At 41.5% G+C, this 23,069-nt stretch overlaps 1 pseudogene; it reads right to left on the minus strand.

Moving 5' to 3' along the window:
- Positions 1–22,430: 22,430 nt before the first annotated feature.
- Positions 22,431–22,784, minus strand: LOC136163317 (large ribosomal subunit protein eL33 pseudogene; annotated as a pseudogene).
- Positions 22,785–23,069: the final 285 nt, after the last annotated feature.

Genomic DNA, 23,069 nt, shown 5'->3' on the forward strand with positions numbered 1-23,069 from the left:
TACAAAGTGTTAGAAAAGTGCAGGAAAGGTGGGGAGGAGTGTTTCTAACTCTTCCTAGGGGAAACTTTTAAAACTAGGATCTCTAATATTTTAGGAGGTCAGAGGAGGAACCATTTGAAATTGGGCAAAGTTTTCTCAGGAGGGTTTGTGCCCAAGGAGGATAGAAATAGGAGTCTGAGGCAATATAGAGGGGTTTAAACTCCGTTAATATTTGAGTTGATCAAGAGTTTGCCAGAAATCAAACATGGAAGAAGATATTCCAGACCCCCCCAAAAATACCTTGTTGGTGGAAAAGTACATGAAAATTGTTTGCTAGTATTCCGACTTAGAGTATCATTCAAAAGAGGAGACAAAGCACCAAGAATAGGTGGTTAGGGTTTAGATAAAGAAAGGACTGGTGTGCAAGGCCAAGAATTTAATTTTCAAGGATATTAAAAATGCTCTCAAAAGCATTATTACAGTCCATTGTAAAGTTATATCATTAAAAATTACAGTTCATTGTAAAATTTATTCTTCAACGCCCTTAAAATAAATAATAGATGTTCTTTCTGTCCCTTTCCAGAAACTTGTAACAGACTCTCTATATTTGGGGGTAAATTTGCATTCAAAAGTTGAGCTGGGATCCTAACCTTGTTTCTGGGGAATAATGCGTTCTGAATTCTAAACAACAGTTTACAAAACTCTTTGTGACTTGGCATGGTGGAACAGCCTTAGAGACCTGCCTGATGTTCAAATATGGGGCAAGGAAAGAAGATGTGGCTCCAAATGAAGACCTGCTTATTTTGTTACTTACTTCTGGAAGTGAATTTTACTTGAGGTAATGGTAATTAAATTTTTGCTATAGGTTTTAACCTGGATGTCTCTGCAACCCTACTTTTTATTTTCTTCCCAACCCTCTGGGATTGAAGTTAAATAGGTTAGTTAAATTAAGATATATAAATGTACCTCTCTATAAATATCTCTATATCTAGCATCATCTGCCAAAGAGGAGGCTGATCTGAACTGGAACTGTTTCTATAGATTTCAAGGCTCATTTGCCAGTCTCCTGAGCTGGGACAGAGCGATGTTTCTAAGCCTGAGAATTCCTCTTTCTGTCTGAGTTGATCAATACATCTTTTTGCATCCTCCAGCACAAAAACCCAAATGTGCTTCCTTTTCTAAAAGGGAGCCTCTGTCTTGCTGGGATTAAGAGGGCAGAGTCCCATGACACAGTTTGCACTCAATTTTTGGCATCCAACATACCTTCCCTCTTTCAAGAACTGTGGGCAGCCAGTCAAGAGGGGACAGTATTTTGGCATTTGGACTGAATATCTTACCTGCCAACTGGGCTGCTCTTAATACATTGTTTCTGAAACTGGGGGAAGAACGTGTAACAGGAACAGGCTTTGTGCTGTCAGAACGTTTTTGATGAGCACATCTGTACTGAGTTGAAGAGGAAGCCGACCAGCTGTGTTTGTTCACTTTCTCTTGCACGAGTTTCCTCGGACTCCTGAGCCGAGGGCAATTGTTACCTCTCAAGACTCATATTTCATTTCTTTACTTTATTAATACCATAACCATGGAATCACGCGTTTTAGACACAGTTGCCCTGACTGACATTCTAGCACTTTTCTCTCAATTATTCATCACCTTCTAGGCTTTAGTTCTGGTGTCAATCTTCTTAAGGAAGGGAGTGGAAATTAACCCAAACAGAGGTTCACGGGCTCCATACGTTCAAACTGATGCTTCTTCCAGGATTCCCTTCCACAATTCTATTTTCATTCAACAAGTATCGACTGGATAGCACCTGGACTAGGTACTGTCCTCAGCTTCTCGGAGAAAATAGTGAGTGGAATAGTCTTCTGGAAATAACCCGAGAGACCTCCTCCACTCCCCAAAGCCCAGTCCAGACCTGGAAAATGGGCCAGAAGGAACTCGGGAGCCAGGCAGGGGGTGGGGAGGGCTTGGTGAGGGGAGCAGAGCGTAGCTCAGAATCCATGCCTCAAGCCATGGGGCCCTCAGACCCTTGTTCACAACCCCTGGACCCTTCTTTTTCCTTTAATCAGTTTTAATGAGCAAGTCTGATCTCCTTTTTAATTTAGAAGAAAAAGAACCACACATTCTATAATAGGCTGTCTCCACAGAAAAGAAAGGGAAAAAGTTGTTCAGCCAGCTGAGAAGAAGACTTCAGTAGGATATTAAATGCTAAAAAGTTAATCAGACGGTCCCGGTCCCCTGAGGCTTGGAATATGAAGTTCAGAGTTCTATCCTTCATTCCTGGCATGTGAGGAAATATTTTCAGATAATTTCATAGATAAGCCGAGGGTGGAAAAGCTCTGGCTCTTAAACAGTAAAAACTTTTCTTGGCTTACAGAATCGTTTTAGAGTCTTGGGGGCAGAATTTTACGTAAATATCTACATAATTTTTGAATATATTTTATGTAAATGATAAGTCACAAAAACACAAAACCTAGCAGAGGAATTTCTAGACAGCAGAGGCTTCCCAGTCTCTCAGAATTCTGATCAATTCATCAAAGGCATTGAAAATCCCACCACCAAGTTATTTCATACCTGTTCGCTACCACGGTCCCCTCCCGAGTATTCCTGCCCAAAGGTCAGAAGGATACTTCCTTACAGAAAAACAGTCTTAAATTTCAAAAACAGACAGCCTACATACCCTGCCATCTTGATCCTCCATGAAGGGAGCTGCCGAGTTGCTATCAGGCCATACGTTCGAATGTTCTCCAACTTCCTTTCTGACTCAGATCGAATGAATTCGCAGCACTGATGTCAGGCTCTTAATAGGAATCTGTTTTCAATTCGGGGCAGATGTGGGACACTCTTGTAGCTCTAGGGATTATCAACTTTAAAACAAATCGCCTTCAGGATGATAAGTCAAGAGGCAGTAACTGCTTCCTGAGGCCTCCTTGGGGTTCCTTCCAAATGCTTAACATATAACACAAGAACTATGGCTCAAAAGAAGGTTTTGCTCCTGAGGTTCCCAGGCTTTAGAATGAAGCTTGCAAATACTCCTCAGAAACAAAGCTTGTAAATACATCTCAGAGCAATGAAACAGAAACTCAGATATTTTAGTAACATGCAAAAGTGATCAAAATGTCCCTGTCTCCCCCTCCCCCCGCCCCTTGCTGCCCCCCTACCCCCATCTATCTTAGCACTGTGTTTGTTTCATGGATTAGAGTTTTTCCACAAATTGAAATTGAATTGTTTTGGTTCAGAGTTCTCTTGGCTCAAGGAAAGGAAGGGGAGGACTATTCCAAGACTTCCACAGAGAAACATCCAGAAATCAATTTAACACGATAAGTTTAATGTTCTACAATTAGCATTCCCACAGCACGAACTGCCTACAACTCAAAGCACGCTTGGTTCTGAGACAGTCTGTAGGGTTGGCTCATCCACCAGGATTTTAGACTCACACACACAAAAAAGATAGCTGTTGCTTAATATAGTTTAACCCAAGTTAATAACCCCGAAAAGAGGTTAAAAGAAACTACTAACTTACAAAACAACTGAGGGCAAAATTTTAAGACTATTAAATGAAAACTTTCAACGTTTTACATACAACTTTAAAATATTAAAAGTCAATGTGTGTTTCCCCATAGAAGCAGACACAAATAAGTTTAGGTAAAAATTTGATCCCTGGATCGGGAAGATTTCCCTTAAGTAGAAGATGGCAACCCACTCCAGTATTCTTGCTTGGAGAATCCCAGGGACAGAGGAGCTTGGCGGGCTATAGTCCATGGGGCCACAGAAAGTCAAACACAACAGAGTAGACAGACAAACAGACAGAAACATTAGTGAAGAGTTAGGAAATAGTCACAGTAAATAACATATTTAGAAAACACAGTCTATTCTTTAACATTAATGAGTGTGGCATAACAAAAAGTCACCTACCAATGAACACTAAGGACTACTGTTTCTCTTATCTTCATAGGGAAAGACAGATTAAATTTTCCACTAGCTTACACATGTGCTAAATAACCATTAAGCAGCATTATATGGGGGCATTAAGAATTCTGGATGGAACATAAAGAGACCTATCCCCAGATATCTTTAACTAGAGTGGCTTTGGGCAAGCCACTGCCCAGGCCACAGTTCCATCAGCCGAATTAGGCAGGCAGCTTCTAGAATCCAAACTTTACATGTCAGTTATAAGGTTAATGCATTAATGATGCATTAATCAAGCCTTGGTAGAAAAGAGAAGGTAAAGGCCACTTCCTTCTTTTGTTTTTAAGAGTAATAATTAATGGCCATGAGCTGGACATCTCAGACAAAATTTTTTCCACCCTGAAACATATAAGTATGGTCATAAGGGAAGTTTCAGCTGAAAAGCTGGATCTGAAGAATAAAGAAAACTATTAATACAGCTTATCCAAATCAGACACACACACACACACACACACACACACACACACACACATATTGGCTTGACGGGTATGGGAAAATGGCAACTTAAGGCATTCCTCAGAATTCTCATCCTGCTCATGGGCATTAATAATGTACTTACTTAGCAAATTTATTGGGATTCATTGATTGTTTTTAATTGAATGAAATAAGGAAAAGTCAGATTAGTCACTGTTAGTAACTCTTAGAAAGTCACTGTTAGTAAACAGTGAGTCGTTTTGAAAGATGGGGATAAGATGGGGAACATCTGGTGTGGAAGATGGAAAGTGTGAAGTGGTAAGAAAAAAAAGCAGGAATTACGAGTCTAGTTCAGGGTTGCTACTGCTTAGCCTTACTGTTCCCTTAGAGGTGTCTATCTCTTCATCTATACAAGGAGGGCATTGGTCTTTCCACCCTCTTAGCTGCCCAATAATCAAAAGAGAAATTTTACTCAGTAGCATATAGCTTTTATTTTAGATTTTGACCCTCAGAAGCACTGAAACCAAGACTATAAATTCAGTTCAGTGTACACCTGAAAACAACTATAGATCAGGCAGAGATCCACAGTTAATCTGTGATACAATCTTTTCCCCAACTGTGGGACATCCCCACTTACCTGCAGAAAAGAGCTCAGATATCCTGGTAAAGTCCTATTTTTGTTGCTATTGCTTAGTCGCTAAGTCTGTCTGACTCCTTGCAACCCCATGGACTGTAACCTGCCATGGGATCTTCCAGGCAAGAATACTGGAGTGGGTTGTCATTTCCTTCTCCAAGGGATCTTCCTGACCCAGGGATAGAATCCGAGTCTCCTGCAGTGGCAGGTGGCTTCTTAACTACTGAGCTAGGGAAGCCCAAAGTCCTGTTACATAGCATCATAATAATCAAGATTTCCTTTCAATACTTATTTACATTTCTCAGTTATAATTTGATAATACACAAACATTTAAAAAATCACGTATAATATTGATGTTGAGGGTTGAACTGTGTCCGCCACCCTCCAAATTCATAAGGTGAGGCCTAACCCCATACCTTAGTGGATGATCTTATTTGGAGATAGGGTGATTTAATCAAAATAACATCGCCAGTGCTACTAAGCTGTTGCAGTTGTGTCTGACTCTTTGCAACGCTATGGACTGTAGCTGCTAGGCTCCTCTGGCCCCCGGATTCCCAGGCAAGAATACTGAAATGGGTTGCCATTCCCTCCTCCAGGGGATTGTCCTAAACCAGGGATCGAACACACGTCTCTTACTTCTCCTGCATTGCCAGGCAGGTTCTTTACCCCTAGTGCCACCTAGGAGTGGGCTTGAATTCAATGTGACTGGTGTCCTTATAAAATGAGGGGAATTTGGACACAGAAACACACTCATAGGTAGAAAGCCATGTGAACAGGAAGACAGCCATCTGAAAGGCAAGGAGAGAGGCCTGGAACAGATCCTTCCTTCCCAGTCCTCAGAAGGGATCAGCCCTGCCAAAATCTAGATTTTGGACTTACAGTCTTGAAAACGATGAGACAATACATTTCTGTTGTTTAAGCCACTCAATCTGTGGAACTACTCTGTTACAGCAGACTAAGCAGATTAAGAACTGGCGTCCTCTGAACGATGACTGGACTGTGCGTTATCTCGAGTACTTGTTTTCCAGTCACTAAGTCATGTCCGACTCTTTGAGACCCCATGGACCGCAGCGGGCCAGGTTCCTCTGTTCCCCACCATCTCCCGGAGATTGCTCACATTCATGTCCATTGATTCGGTGATGCTATCTAGCCATCTCATCCTCTGTCCATCCATCTCCTTCTGCCTTCAATCTTCCCCAGCATCAGGGTCTTTTCTTTGCATCAGGTAGTCAAAGTGTTCAGTATTAGTCCTTCCAATGAATATTCAGCTACTGTCCATGGGGTTCTCCAGGCAGGAATACTGGAATGGGTCACTATTTCCTCCTCCAGTGGACCACGTTTTGTCAGAACTCTTCACTATGACCATACATTTTGGGTGGCCCTGCATGGCATGACTCACAGCTTCATTGAGTTATGCAAGCCCCTTCACCACAACTAGACTGTGATCCATGACTCTGTGCTGAGACTGGGTTGACAGTGGAGAAAGGGCAACAGCAGCAATAGTTTTGAAAATTAAAAAATAAAATTAAAATTATTATTTTATTATTAAAATAAAATAATAATTTAACTATTATTATTAAAATAGTTTTTAAAATGCCCTCTCCATTCCAACACAGGACATAACGCAACTAATTCAACAAAGCACACAAAATACAAAAAATAAAAAATAAAACCCTAAGAGAAGTCCAATGATGGGGAGGATACCCACGACTCCATTCTCATTCAAGGTACCACATGCTGACTCAGCTAAAGAGTTGGAGGTCACCTCTGTATAACACTACCAGCTCTTCTATAGGGCATGCCAATCCAAGTATTTACAACACATCCTCTTATTAATCCTAAGAACTTTCCACCAAATCAGAAAAAATGAAGCAGTACTGTGTCATTGTTTCATATCACAAAAAGTTAGGCTACATTGATTCTATTAAGGCACTTTATCAAAAATAAACGCAAATGTGAAGAAACGAGCATAGTGAATGCACATTAAAACAAGGATTATTATATAGAACAAGTTGATATAGTTTCCAAAGATTAGATTCAGGCCAGATTGTGCACCATTATCCTCAAATGCCTCATTTGGTGAAGTTTGGAAGTGAGTAAGTTTTATAAAACTATTATGAAGGAAATGCAAATATTCTGAACGTATATGTTAATTAAAGTCAATTTCCATTTTTTTTTTGTCTTAATAAGCTCAGAATTAAACATAGTCTCTAAAAAGTAATAGCATTTATGGCTCAAACAAAGCTGAGACAAAGGCAGGACTCAAACAGTGCAGGAAACAGGAAGAAGGAAAGCTTTTAGAGCTAACTACCTTAGTCAGGCAAGTGGATGTGGCCCCAGAGGAAATGAGATTCTCTAAGATTTAAGTTTTCAAAGGCAATGGCCTAATGCTCAGTGGGAACTGACAGATCAGTGGTTCTGGCAGAGTCTGATGCTTTCAACCAGTGAGGAGGAGTGGAATTATCTATTGCAATGCACAATTAGAATTGAGTTGTGTTTTGCAACTTGGATATCAGCAGTTGATTTTTCTTCCCCTTCAGGTTTGCCATAGTAACTTGCCTCCATGTTATTTACATTAAAGCTGATCTGCCTCACTTTCCCAGGAGAGCTAAAAGTAATAACTTAGGTTTTATAGAGCTGTACAATATATATCTTTTGGAGGGGAAAATTTTAGTTATTCCATTCCCATTGTGCACACCACAACTTGAGTTTATTATTTTATTCCATACTATTCAAATGTTTAGTCTTCTGTTCATAAAATTCATAATGTTTCCCATGGTTTAGAGATGAACCAAGTGTGAAGATATTAGATGATATCCCTTCTAACTCTCAGACTATGATTCAACACAGTATTTCTCATAATTGTCTGTTGAGAAAAGGCAGCTGGAGGTGCTTATTGAAAATGCAGGCTCCCAGTGTCTTCATTGAAGGGTTGATTCTGTAGTTATGCTGGGTCTCTGGGGCTCCTGATCATCAGGCAAGCATGAGAAATATTTTATTCCCTGACATAGGTGGACTGTGGAATCACTTGGGGAGAAAAAAAATAGTACTCAGTCTGGGTCCACTCTTAGAGATTCTGATTTTATTGGTCTGGGTTGTTGCCTGAGTATCTGGATTTTTAGAAGCTTCTGGTTGCTTCTAATTGTGCAGACAGGGTTGAGAATCACTGACTTTGAAGAAACAACTCAGTTAGTGAAACAGGTGTGAAAGCAACGTGTACCATTCCCATTAAGAAATTCAATGTGCTTTTACTTCTTTATTTTATTTTGGCCGCGCTGGGTCTCTGTCATGGCATGCGGGCTTCTCTCCTTGTGTCTTGCAAGCCAGGTTGCCTTGCGGCATGTGGAATCTTAATTCCCTGACCGGGTGTCGAACTTGCGTCCCCTGCATTGGAAGGCAGATTCTTAAAACCCTCAATGTGCTTTTATATACATGTGTGTCATTTGAATCCTTGACAATCTGCTGAGATGGGAAGAGTAGACCTCTTTCTTTTACAGACAAGCAAACTGAAACTTAGAGAGGTGAAGAGGCTTGATCGAGGTATGACTAGAAGCAAAATTGTGGAATTGGTGAGATCTGCCATACCTGTTCTACTACTTGCCTATGCTTCTTTGCTTCTTAATAGCTCACCAGCTGTCCTAGACTCCCTTTAAAATTAAAACAAAACAAGACTTTTGGTTGCCTAGAGCTTCCCTTACATCAGAATTATTATTAATAAGACTACGAATAACAGCCACATCAGCAGCTAATATTGGGTCCTTTCTACACATTGCTAAGTGCTCTGCTTACATTATCTAATTGTCTCAAAGACTCCATAAGGTGGGTTATTATTCCCATTTTACAGATGAGGAAACTGAGGCTTAGAGACTAAGTGACTTGCCAAAGGTCACGTTCCTATGTAGCAGCCTTCTTATTTCATCTAAAGCTCTTCCTATTTTCCTTGCAGTCCACCAGATTTTGGCAAATGGCAGACAGGAAAAGAATCTGATAAAGTAATTCAGAGAAAGCCATTATGGACAATTACAGATTCCCTGAATCATGTGCCCACTTCTAATGTGGAGATCAGATTTTTTCAGAAACTTCTAGAGGCCACCATTCAAAAACATGAGTATTCAGTTTAATAGAAGAATCATGGGTCACAGACTCCTAAATTACCTGCTTTGTCTGCTGCCTGGGTTAACACTGCCTTCCCAGAGACAGTCCATAATACACTGACAGCATCTGAAGACTTGAGTCTGAGTCCCAAGTACTTTTTATTAGCTGTGGGGTCTTGAGCCAGTCACATCCAGGATGTGGCTTAATGCTCTGAGAGAACCAGATCCAGTTGGAAAATGAATCAATAGTCTCATCTTTCTTTTTCTAAGGTTTCCAAAGTACTGAACTTATTTTCTTGCCCTGGATATGTCTGCTGTTGTCACTGTTGCTCATGTAAACCATTATTATTGTTACTATATAAATAAAATATATGATACTAGATGCTATACAATAAAATGAAATATATATTATACTTAGAAATAAAGTGCTTTGTACGGTGCTTGGTAGAGAAAGCAAATATCCTAGACATCATCACTGTTGTCATCATCATTAAATTTATTACCTCTCCATTATAGTTAATCACTAATAGTACAGAAAAACTTATAGAAATATTAATAGGTGGCAATGACTGTATATTTATTCCTTTGTATGTACAGAACATATTTTCCTTATTTAAGTGCCCAGACCCCAAAGTAAACCAAGTCAAGAATCAGGTTGCCTAAAAGTTCAAGAGGCAAGCACCTTCTGTTTAGCTACAAAAACTCTTTACAGAAATTAGGTACTATTTCCTGATGCTATGGAAAGAGAAAAAGCTATAAAAGAACAGAAACTCTTTATCCCTTTAATTCTGAAGATTGTCACCTAGTGTGGGGATCCTAGCTAACTTCCTGTAAAGTTATAGTTACATAAAGATTGAGGAGAAATTATTCTTTTAAGTATCCTATAAAGAGAATCAGGCTACTAGCTCAATTTTCAGAAGCTTATCCAAAATCACTGCGGATGGTGACTGAAGCCATGAAATTAAAAGATGCTTTCTCCTTGGAAGGAAAGCTATGATAAACCTAAACAGTGTATTACAAAGCAGAGACATTACTTTGCCAATAAAGGTCCAGATAGTCAAAGCTATGGTTTTTCCAGTAGTCATGTATGCATGTGAGAGATGGACCATAGAGAAGGCTGAGTGCCAAAGAATTGATGCTTTCACAATGGTGCTGGAGAAGACTCTTGAGTTTCCCATGAACTGCAAGGAGATCAGTCAATCCTAAAGGAAATCAACACTGAACATACATTGGAAGGACTGATGTTGAAGATGAAGCTTCAATACTTTGACCACCTGATGCAAACAGCCGACTCATTGGCAAAGATCCAGATGCTGGGAAAGATCGAAGGCAGGAGGAGAAGAGGGTGACAGAGGAGAGATGGTTGGATGGCATCACTGACTCGATGGACATGAGTTTGAGCAAGCTCCTAGAGATAGTGAAGAACAAGGAAGCCTGGCATGCTGCAATCTATGCGGTCTCAAAGAAGCAGATGCTACTTAGCAACTGAACATCATCTAATATGTAAATCTCAATTTATTCAACAAATATTAACTGAGCAGTTACTGTGTGCGGCACACTGGGAATACAATGATGACCAAAGTCCCAACTCTCACCATGCGTCCTTTTTAGATGGCACACAGACAGAGGACAAGTACACAAACAGACTAGCAAAACAATAGCTGTGCTAAATTTCTAAAAAGAAACCACCTTTGGGCTGAGATGGAGACTATAGGGAGAGCTACCTGCTTCAGGTCAAGCAGTCAGGAAGAGAAGACATTCACACTGGAAGAATATGAAGTCAGTCATTACGTGCGGGAAGAAAAACATTGCAGACAAAGAAGTTTGTGAAAGCAAAGTCTCTGAGGTGGGGAAAAATGCTTAGTGCAGTCGAGAAATTAGAATAAGTCAAGTATAATTGGAGTGGGGAGAGCAAGGGAGAGGGGGTGTGACATGAGGTCATCAGGTGATCAGGGGCTGGACCACACTGCCCTCTGGACCATGGTAAGGAGTATGGATTTATTTTAAGTCCAGAGGAAACCACGGAAGAATTTTAAGCAGAGAAGCAACATGACCTTCATGTCTCCATGTAATTCTTATCATGTGTGGAGAAAAGACACTGAAGACAATCATGACCTTTATCTTCCCAGCCAATACTTGTTAAAAAAGCAGAAATTATCAAGTAATCTCCCCCTAATTTTAAAGCAATCTTCCTTCACATTTCTGGAGGAACAGTAGTTCATCTACATTTTAAACAGGATACTAACAGAAACAGCAAGCTCCAACCTGCCTAGCTGGGGACAGGAATGCATTTTGCAACTCTTGGTCAAAATTAAAGATAATAGAGTTATCTTTCAAATTGCAGTCAGTGATGTGCATGTCAGTAGGTCTCTTCTTCATCAGAGAGAAGCACTGAGTTGAAAGTGAGCAAGATCTAGCCATATTCAGTCAGTTTAGTCACTCAGTCGTGTCCGACTCTTTTTGACCCCATGGATTGCAGCAAGCCAGGCTTCCCTGTCCATCACCAACTCCCGGAGCTTGCTCAAACTCATGTCCATTGAGTTGCTGATACCATCTAACCATCTCATCCTCTGTTGTCCCTTTCTCCTCCCTCCTTCAACCTTTCCCAGCATCAGGATCTTTTCCAACGAGTCAACTCTTCACATCAGGTGGCCAAAGTATTGGAGCTTCAGCTTCAGCATCAGTCCTTCCAATGAATATCCAGGACTGATTTCTTTTAGGATTGACTGGTTTGATCTCCTTGCAGTCCAAGGGATTCTCAAGAGTCTTCTCCAACACCACAGTTCAAAAGCATCAATTCTTTGGTGCTCAGCTTTCTTTAAAGTCCAACTCTCACATCCATACATGACTACTGGAAAAGCCATAGCTTTGACTAGACAGACCTTTGTCAGCAGAGTAATGTCTCCGCTTTTTAATATACTGTCTAGATTGGTCATAGCTTTTCTTTCAAGGAGCAAGCATCTTTTAATTTCATGGCTACAGTCACAATCTGCAGTGATTTTGGAGCCCAAGCATGTCACTGTTTGCAGCCCAAGTCTGTCACTGTTTCCATTGTTTCCCCATCTATTTACCATGAAGTAATGGGACTGGATACCATGATTTTTGCTTTTTGAATGTTGAGTTTTAAGCCAGGTTTTTCACTCTCCTCTTTCACTTTCATCAAGAGGTTCTTTAAGAGCCATACGGGACCCCATTAAGTCCCAGCTGGAGGACGAGGAATCCTGTGCTTCCTCATTTTGGACAGGTAACAGTAAACAAAACGAACAGGTGCCTACCTAGGATCACTTCCATCTTAAAAGAACTCTTAGCATTCCTGATAAATATAAAAGTTAAGCCACTCAAACTCTACCAGGGCCAACTCAAAAATACATCCTCCATCATCATGTTACCTTCTCTTTCCATTGTCCAGACAGGAGCAGGAAAACAATAAAAGTCAAACTCTCTTTACCCTAAACTCTCTTTTCAGGTTTCAGCTCAATGCAGAACATATTTCTATGGATGAGTTATGAACTCCAAAAATAGAGGCTTGTCATGGAAATGTAGACAGACGCCTCACTGCAGCCGCGCTCCTGGGCACCGCCATAGTCATCAGTTTTAATGAGAGCTGTTAATATCACCTCCATCAGAATGGTTGCCCTGGGCTGACTTTCTGGGCTGTGCACAGGTGCTCTTGGCCAAAACTGTAATGTAGGTTATTACATTATCAATGAGGCACAGATGTGTTTCTGTCTGAACTCAAGGTGGTGTTCCTGCCAAATGCATAACTCTTTCAGTGGGCTGGGGTCTGTTTGTATCAAAATGCCGTTCTAGCTCAGTGAACCTGAGAAGCACCTTCTGCTTCTCTAGGACAGGAGTTTAGAAAACACACTTAAGAATGCAAGAAGGCTGGGTTCTCAAACGGCAGGTACAGGATTTCTTAAGAACACGAAACTCAGCCTGACACCTTCTGCTTTTTCAGTGAGAGCTTCAGCCACTTCACGTTCACTCACTGACTCAGGAGATTTTCGGGCTCCCACCATGAGCAGGTATCCAGAAGAAGTCAGAGATGATTCTGCCAAGGACTTCTGCCCCCAGTATTAGTGAAAGTGTTAGTTGCTCAGCTCTGTCCAACTCTTTGCAACCCCAGGGACTGTAGCCTGCCAGGTTCCTCTGCCCATGGAATTCTCCAGGCAAGAATACTGGAGTGGGTAGCCATTTCCTTCTCTAGGGGATCTTCCCGACCCAGGGATCGAACCTGGAACTCCCACACTGCAGGTAGATTCTTTACCATCTGAACCACAATATAATGCAAATATTTCTGCCACTGCTGATTTTTTTCCTTCCAGCTTCTTCAGAATTGTGGTCTCTGCTGCTGCTCCCTGAGGCTCCAGTCCTAGCATTACAGTGTTTTTCTACAGAGTTGAAGGTTTAACTTAATTGCACATCCCCAGTGGCGTCTCCTTTATCCTAGGCTTGAAACCTCCATTCATTGAGCTTTTTGTTATTCAACTTGGTCCCTGGGATCTAGCTGACTTGAAGCCAGATTCTTCTTAAAGCTGGCAGCTCCTGCAGTTAGCCTAGCATCCTATCCTGGCTCTGCCAAAAACAGTGTGGATGCCTGGGTGCTGAGAACTGGCTTTGAAAGGTACCCAGGGGCCACCGCCGACGGGGCATCACACCTGCCTATGTTCTCAATGTGTAGTCACCTGTCAGGAATGGAATGGTGGCTCAGAGAGAAAAAAGGTTTCTTCTCCACGAAGGAAGGAGTGGGTTTGGGATCAATCCTGACCTTGAAAGTGACATTGCCTTCCTCGCTGTCCAGAAAAATTGTTCTCTGACACAGAAGCTGAGTGGTGAGAAAGGAGATCAGCACACTGGCCACCATACAGTCTCTTTGCTGTTATTTCAGTTTTTTAAGCATAGAGACGGATACAAGGAAGAACACTGGGAAGTGTGTGTGTGTGTGTGTGTGTGAGAGAGAGAGAGAGAGAGAGAGAGAGAAAGAAAGAGTTTGGAAAAGTATGCAGTGTTTTATTTTCCTGGGCATCTGAGAGCACTCAGTTGAGGAAAACCGAGATGAGCATGGTCAGGACCTCGCATTATCCAATCCTCTATCCTTCAGCTTGTTGCATTCCTCTTGACTGATAACCAAAGAGGACAGAGGCTCCTGGAGATAAATGGGCGCTCTTCTTCCCCGTTTCCTTTCCACCCCACCCCCTGTCTCACTTCAGATCTCCGCGCCCCGCCACCTCCACTTAGGCCCAGTTCTCATCTGACTGATGCCAAACGGCAGTGGAAGCACGACGGGATGTCTGGAGGCATGAACCCGGCCGCCTGGCCTCTCGTCCCCAGGGACGTGGCTGCTGCTGGGGAGTGCAGGACTGTCATCCCCGCCATCCGGCTCCGAGCCCCAGAGATCCGGGCCAGCTGCGGTGCCACGGTGGTGCAGAGGCTGTTCTACATGGCTGACCTCGTTAGCAAGTGAATCTCCTGACAGGCAATTTGCCGCCGCCACCTGTATCTAGAAATCTTGTGCTAAGCCTGTGAAATGCAGGCAACCCCCTCTCTTCTCCCAGGCTTCGTTTTCATGACATGTTCTGCCTCTACTTAATGTGCACCGCCCTGTTGGCATTTCCATTTGGCACTTGAAATGTTCTGATCGCCTCTGCTTTCTCCTAGGCAGATTAGGCACATGTTTTAGATATGGGAGGAAGGCAAGGACATAAGGGACCCAACAGGTGACAGTGCAAAGTAATGGCAAACAGACCTGCTTCTGATTCAGGAAGACGTGGATGGTCCTGCAAGTCCCTCCAAGAGAATTTGAATCTGGATGAAATACACAGGTGGAAGGGCTGACTGTCTGTATAGGGATTTATCATCAATGTTCTTCTCAAAAGTCAGGTGGAAGTCTTCCTGATGATTACTTCAATGGTAGAAAATGTGGATAACACATTAATATTTACAAAGCACTTTTTAGGACCTCTACCAGGTACTGGACATAGAACAACAGACTGGTTCCAAATAGGAAAAGGAGTATGTTAAGGCTGTATATTGTCACCCTGCTTATTTAACTTATATGCAGAGTACATCATGAGAAACACTGGGCTAGAAGAAGCACAAGCTGGAATCAAGATTACCGGGAGAAATATCAATAACCTCAGATATGCAGATGATACCACCCTTATGGCAGAGAGTGAAGAGGAACTAAAAAGCTTGTTGATGAAGGTGAAAGAGAGTGAAAAAGTTGGCTTAAAGCTTAACATTCAGAAAACTAAGATCATGGCATCTGGTCCCATCACCTCATGGGAAATACATGAGGAGACAGTGGAAACAGTGTCAGACTTTATTTTTCTGGGCTCCAAAATCACTGCAGATAGTGATTGCAGCCATGAAATTAAAAGATGCTTACTCCTTGGAAGGAAAGTTATGACCAACCTAGATAGCATATTAAAAACTAGAGACATTACTTTGCCGACAAAGGTCCGTCTGGTCAAAGCTATGGTTTTTCCAGTGGTCATGTATGGTTGTGAGAGTTGGACTGTGAAGAAAGCTGAGCGCCGAAAAACTGATGCTTTTGAACTGTGGTGTTGGAGAAGACTCTTGAGAGTCCCTTGGACTGCAAGGAGATCCAACTAGTCCATCCTGAAGGAGATCAGTCCTGGGTGTTCATTGGAAGGACTGATGTTGAAGCTGAAGCTCCAATACTTTGGCCACCTGATGCAAAGAGCTGACTCATTGGAAAAGACCCTGATGCTTGGAGGGATTGGGGGCAGAAGGAGGAGGGGACGACAGAGGATGAGATGGCTGGATGGCATCACCGACTCGATGGGCATGAGTTTGAGTAAACTCCGGGAGTTGGTGATGGGCAGGGAGGCCTGGCGTGCTGCGATTCATGGGGTCGCAAAGAGTCAGACACGACTGAGTGACCGAACTGAAATGAACTAACCAACTACTAGGTAAATTCAAAAACAAGGTACATAAGAAGCTGATTAATGCTTTTATATATATATACATACATATATATATATATATATAATGTGTAAGCTGTACCCTAAGATTTTTTTGGGGTGGGGGAAGCAGGCAATTATAAGATAATTCATGTAAGTTATGTGTGTGCTAAGTCGCTTCAGTCATGTCTGACTCTTTGCAACCCTCAGGACTGTAGCGGGCCAGGCTCCTCTGTCCATAGGATTTTCCAGGCAAGAATACTGGAGTGGGTTGCCGTGCCCACCTCCAGGGGATCTTCCTGATCTAGGATTGAGCTCCTGTCTCTTATGTCTCCTTCATTGGCAGGCAGATTCTTTACCACTAGCGCCACCTGGGAAGCCCTAATGTAAAGTATCGGACATTTAAAAATAATTTAGATTCAAAATAGAACTCTTTTCTAAATAATATTTCATAATTGAAAAGTTAAAGCTCTTCAAATTTCATGAAAATTGAAAAGAACATTATGAAAGTGGTATCCTCTGATCTCTAGTCTTTAAATATTTTCAAAAGATATATATTTCAAATAGACGCACATATTGTATTTAATTTTGGACTTAAAAAGTCAGTTCCTAAGTATTCTATTTTGTTCAGAAATTAAAAATGAGGGAAATAAAAATTTAAAAATCAAGCTCTACAGGACATTGAAAGGGTATTAGAATGAGGAAAAGTGTCTTAGTCTTTAAAAGATCTTATCATTTCAACTGAAGTCTTCTCCCTGCTGATAAGGTTTGGGTCACTAGGAGTCTTTCTTGGCAGTCCAGTGGTTAAGACTCTGAGCTTCCAATGTAGGGGGCACGAGTCCAATCCCTGATTTAGGAACTAAGATCCTGCATGTGGCATGGTATGGCCAAAAAATTAAAAAATAAAAAGGTTTGGCTCACTCTTGGTGTAAGAGACACCATCAGTAAGATGCAAAGTCTGCTCCATGACGGGGAGTCAGTTCTCAGTCATATTTTTGCCAGCCATTTTTTTTTTCTCCATCAACCTTATGATTCATTAATGCAGTTAATAAAAGTGCTTTAAGTCAGGTGTGTTCTGGATGTACAATGATGCGTAAGAATAGTTTTATCCCGTCTTACAGAGTGAAGAATGACAGGCAGTCAGATAATCAACAGCAAGGGTCAGAATGGGAGGAGGAGTGTTATTCACCGGGCCTTCAAAAGGAGCAGCTCAGCCACCCCTGGGTATTGGTGAGAACGGTAGGGGAATGGGGACACCGGCCCTTACTCTGAAAGAAGAATCCAGGAGAGATCTGAATTTTCTCTCTGCTCACACAGTTCATTTGAAATTTGAGGACAGGTTACACAATTGGCATTGGCAACCCCATCCATTCCTAGAATTCTGGCTTAACCCTAGACGCAAGGAATACCCTGAGTGCGGTGGATTAACTTTGGTTGTGTTTAATTTTCCTAATCATACCCATTGGTCTTGAATGATTTCAGCTCCCTCAGAACTCGAGTTGTCCCACTTTGAGTATAAACATCACCCCCATCCTTGCAGACAACTATCTTTGAGTGCCTTCCAGTTATAACACACAGACAGCCAAGGTAACAGCGGCAAATAGAAGTAGGAAAAAATACCAAGCTGTTTGCACTGGGACATGGTTACCATGAAATGAACAAACATTTAATTTTGTTTATTGAGGTCAACGTGAAAGCTGTTGAATCTCTTATAACAACTTTGTGACATTTGATGCATGCCTTTTTGAAACACCTCAAGCTGAGCTTGTTGTTCTGAAATGTCAGAATGTTCCATTCTGGTAAGCAGTCAACTTGTATTGAGTTTTCCCTTTGTGCAGAATGCCGTGAAGTGTGGCTGAGATGTATAAGGGGAATGAAAGAGGATACAATGAAAACTGGAAGCTGTGAGTCAGTAGACAGTGAAAAAAATCTGAAAAGGTTTTCTGGTTTTGTTTGATTTCAGACTGAATTCATGAACAAAGGGGAGAAGACCACCCATATTTTCCATGCGTGTGTTACTTTCATAATCCCCTTCTCAATGCAAGGGGAGGAATTTTTGCCTCCTGAGTGAGGGTAATCTCAGAAATGGCAGCCTGAATCTGTGATGAAGCTGTGTGCCATCTTGGACCAAGGCAGGGACCTGCTGAACATTAAGGCCAGGAAGCCTTCAGACAGGGCTTAGAAGAAAGGCAGGTCAACAATCTCAGGCCTCACCTCTTGCTTCTTTTTCCATTTACATTTGATGTGGGTATGTTGACAAAATAAAATATTGAGAAATCATGGGAATTCCCTGGCTGTCCAGTGGTTAGGACTCCACACTTTCACTGCAGGAGGCAGAGGTTTGATCCCTGGTTGGAGAACTGAGATCCTGGATGCTGCATAACACAGCCAAAAAAAAAAAAAAAAAAAAAAATCAAGAAGTCATAGTCGTATAGAGGATAAATGAATAGGCTTTGGAGTTCTGAGGTTTAAACCAAGGCTCCATTGTGATCAACTCCATGACTTTGAGCAAGTTGACCTCTGTGAGCTTCAGTGTCCATATCTGTTAAATGGGGGTAATAATATCTACTCAGGGGTTTATTGTGAGGATTAAATGAGATAACTAATATATAAGTCACTTAGCATAGGGCCCAGTCTAGAAAAGTTTAATACATGTTAAACTATTACTATCCATAATTATGTCAACTCTATGGAAATAAAATCAATGCTTTAATTAGGATTCTTTAGTTCGTTAATTTCCCAAATTGCCTAGTCTAAGCAGAAAGTTACGTGCACTCTAACAAATTCAACACAGGAAAACCAAAGATTCATTTATTAATTCAGTTAACAAGCATCTATGGAGCATTTTCTATGTGCTCAGCCATGGGTAAGCCACTGAGGGTGCCGGGATAAAAGTAACAGTTCCCATTTTCTAGGACCTTAAGGCTAGTAGAGCAGGTAAATAAATAAACCGACAATGACCATGTGGCAAGTGTGCTTAATTAAGACAGCTTGGCAGACCTATGCTTTGAAAATGCAGAGCTCATGAGAGAAGAGCACATCATACCAGAAGGATTACATGGTGACTACTGTCTAACATGCTCATTCTAAAGGAATGGAAGAGGGAAGTCAGAAACACAGGAGAGATCACTGCAGGCCCTGCCTCACACCCTACCAAGTTCCCAGCCTTAGAAACTCTTTTCTCCCTGGGCTGGGAGGTCATTTTTTGACCTTTAAGATAAATGCTGGCCTTGGACAGAAGCTTAAGGGTGCCCATCCTCTGTAACTCAGGTTTAAACCAAGTTTGCAGCCAGGGCCTTCTTGACCATACGTACCTGATCTTCTGCCCCGAATGTTTAGCATCAGAGCTAGGCTCTTTCTTCCTTGTACATCTTTTAAAACTCTAATCTTGGCTCTGATCTCCATGCTTATGGATGGGATCCTGCTACTTCTTAAAGATTCTATCAATGACCTTTTCTGCTCTGGGTGGGTGTTGGTTTGTTTGCTTTTGATAATAGCTTTATTGAGATATAATTCACATATATACAATTCACTCTCTTAAAATGTACAGTTCATTGACTTATAGCATATTCATAGCTCCACCATCACCACAATCACCTTCAGTAAATTTCACCACCTGAAAAAGAAACACTTGCACCCCCTAGCTGTCACCCCAATCCTCCTATCCCTCCAACCTCTGGCAACCACTAACCTACTTTCAGTCATTATAGATTTGCCTGTTCTGGACATCTCACATAAATGCACGTTATGGCCTGAATTATAACCCTCTAAATTCATATGGTGAAGTTCTAACCCCTCAATGTGACTGTGTGTTTGGAGACAGGGTCTTGAAAGGGGTAATTGTGTGTGTGTGTTAGCTGCTTAGTTGTATCCAGTTCTCTGCAACCCCTGTGGGACTGTAGCCCGCCAGGCTCCTCTGTCCAGGGGATTCTCCTGGCAAGAATACTGGAGTGGGTTGCCAGGCCTTCCTCCAGAGGATCTTCCCAACCCAGGGACTGAACCCAGGTCTCCTGCATTGTAGGCAGATCCTTTATCGTCTGAGTCATCAGGTAATTAAAATTAAATGGAAGCTTAATGGTGGGGACCTGATCCAACAGGACTGGTGTCCTTATAAGAAGAGGAAGGGACCCCAGGGCTGTGTGTACAGAGGAAAGGCCATGTAAGGGCACAGCGAGAGGACAGTAGTCTGCTGGCCACGCAGAGAGGCCTCAGGAGAAACCAACTTGCCAAGATCTTGATCTTGGACTTCTAATCTCCAGAACCATGAGAAAATAAACTTCTGTTTAAGCCACCCAGTCTGTGGCGTTTTATTATAGCAGCCCTAGTAGATTAATGTAGAAGATTCATACAACATATGACCTTTTCTGTCTGACTTCCTTCACTTAGCATAAGGTTTTCAAGGTTTAATCCATGTGTTAAGATATATCAGTACCTCATTCCTTTTTTGATGACAAAATAATGCTTATTGTGTGACTAAACTACATTTTTTTAACCCATTTTGATGGAAATTTGGGTTATTTCAACCCTTTGACTATTAATGGGTAATGCTGCTATGGACATTCATGTATAAATTTTTGTGTGAACATGTGTTCATTTATCTTGGGCATATATATCTTGGAGTAAAATTTACGGGTCGTATGGGAACTCTATGTATAACATTTTAGGAACTATCAAACTCTTTTCTGAAAAGTCTACACATTTCACCTTCTCACTAGCAAGGAATGAGGGTTCCGAATTCTTCATATCCTTGTCACCATTTGTAATTGTCTGTCTTTTTTATTACAGCCATCCTAGTGGCTATAATCAGCTCTGAGTATTCATTGGAAGGACTGATGCTGAAGCTGAAGCTCCAATACTTTGGCCACCTGATGTGAAGAGCCGACTCATTGGAAAAGACCCTGATGCTGGGAGAGATTGAGGGCAGGAGGAGAAGGGGTTGCAAGGAGCTGGACACAGTTTAGTGACTAAACAACAACAGTGGGTATAAAGTTGTAGTTCACTGTGGTTTTGGTTTGCACTGCCTTAATAATGGATAATGCTAAGAGTCTTTTCAGGTGTTTATTGCCGTTTGTGTATCTTTTTTGGAGAAATGTTTATTCAGATCTTTTGCCTACTTTTAATCAGCAATTATGTTTTTTAGCCATTAATTTTTAATTTGACTTTTTATTGTTGAGTTGCAATGATTCTTTATATGTTCTGGATACAAGTTCCTTATCAGACATAAGATTTGCAAAATTTTGTTCATTCTGTATGTTATCTCTTCAGTTTCTTGATGGTGTCCTTGGAAGCACAAAAGTTTTCATTCTGATGCATGTCCAGTTTATCTAATTTTTCTTTTGTTGTTTATGCTTTTGGCGTTTTATTTAAGAAACCACTGCCAAATCTAAGGACATGAAGATTTACTCATATGTGTTCTTTAACAGTTTTACCATTTTAGATCTTTTACCATTTAGGTCTTTGATCACTGTTGATTTAATTTTGTATATGGGGTGAGGTAAGGGTTCCAGTTCATTTTTGTGCGTGTGGATACCCAGTTATCTCAGCATTATTTGTGGAAAGACTATTCATTTCTCCATTGAATCGTCTTAGGAATTTTACTAAAAATCAATCATAAATTAAAAATTTATTTCTGGACTATCAATTGTATTCCATTGATCTATATGTCTGTTTTTATGCCAGTACCATTGCTATTGTTGTTGTTGTTCAATCTCTAAGCTGTGTCTGACTCTTTGGACCCTGTGGACTGCAGTACGCCAGGCTTCCCTGTCCCTCACCAACTTCCAAAGTTGCTTAAACTCATGTCCCTCAAGTCACTGATGCCATCCAACCATCTCATCCTCTGTCATCCCCTTCTTCTCCTGCCTTCAATCTTTCCCAGCATCAGGGTCTTTTCCAATGAATCAGTTATTCATATCAGGTGGCCAAAGTACTGGAGCTTCAGCTTTAGCATCAGTCCTTCCAATGAATATTCAGGAATTATTTCCTTTACGACTGACTGGTTTGATCTTGCTGTCCAAGGGACTCTCAAGAGTCTTCTCCAACACCACAGTTCAAAGGCATCAGTTCTTTGGCGCTCAGCTTTGTTTATGGTCCAGCTCTCACTGATAATTGTAGCTTTGTAGTTAAGTTTTGAAATTGAGAAGTGTGAATACTCCAACTTTGTTCTAATTTCTCAGGATTGTTTTGGACACTGTGGGTCCCTTGAAGTTCTTATGCTTTTGAAGGGTCATCTCTCTCTGGTGTCTTGCCAGGTTTTATCTGCTCACTGAGGCATCTGGGGTTGACCTGCAAATCTGCCATGTGCTGGTACCTGTATGTCTCAGCATTACTTTGCCTGAACAGACTTTTTCCAGCCCCAAGAGCTGGCTCTTGTTAATCCAAGTTCTTCTTCTTTTTTTTAATAGGACAAATCCACACTTTTATTTATTTTCAATAAGTTTAAATCCTTGAAATGTACAGCATCACACGGATTTTGTGTCCAATGGCCTTAGCGGGAAGGTTACTTTGGAATTTGGCACGAACCAAGCCACTATTTCCATGAGCTCGAGTTATCTTTCCCCAGATTACTCTGGTTTTGTCAGGTTTTCCACCAGGAGTTACTGTGTTGCTTTTTGCTTTGTACACATGAGCACATCTCTTGCCTAGAGAGAATTCAATTTTATCTCGGGCACATACAACTTCAATTTTCAGGAGAGCAGTGTGTTCCCTCTGGTTCCGTAGACCCCATTTATGGCCAGCAAAAATGGCCTTGGACCACAGCCTTCCAGACATATTTGTCGTTTTCGAAGTCCTGTTCCCAGCAGACCTCTACAAGATCCAAGATGGCTGAAAGAACTTAATCCAAGTTCTTGATGGGTACCTTGTCAGGGAGGAGATCTAATTCCAAGCTGAATTCTGGTTTCAAACAAGATTGATAGATTTGTCCTGATGTGTCACTATAGAATCCTAAGAATTAATTAGGTATGATGGACAGCTTGTTAAGTGTAGTCATGTTATGGCTGTTGTTTTTAAATTATGAAAATAGGGAATTCCCTGGCCATCCACTGGTTAGGACTC

This window comes from Muntiacus reevesi, chromosome 3, assembly GCF_963930625.1.
Source record: "Muntiacus reevesi chromosome 3, mMunRee1.1, whole genome shotgun sequence".
Lineage (NCBI taxonomy): Eukaryota > Metazoa > Chordata > Mammalia > Artiodactyla > Cervidae > Muntiacus > Muntiacus reevesi.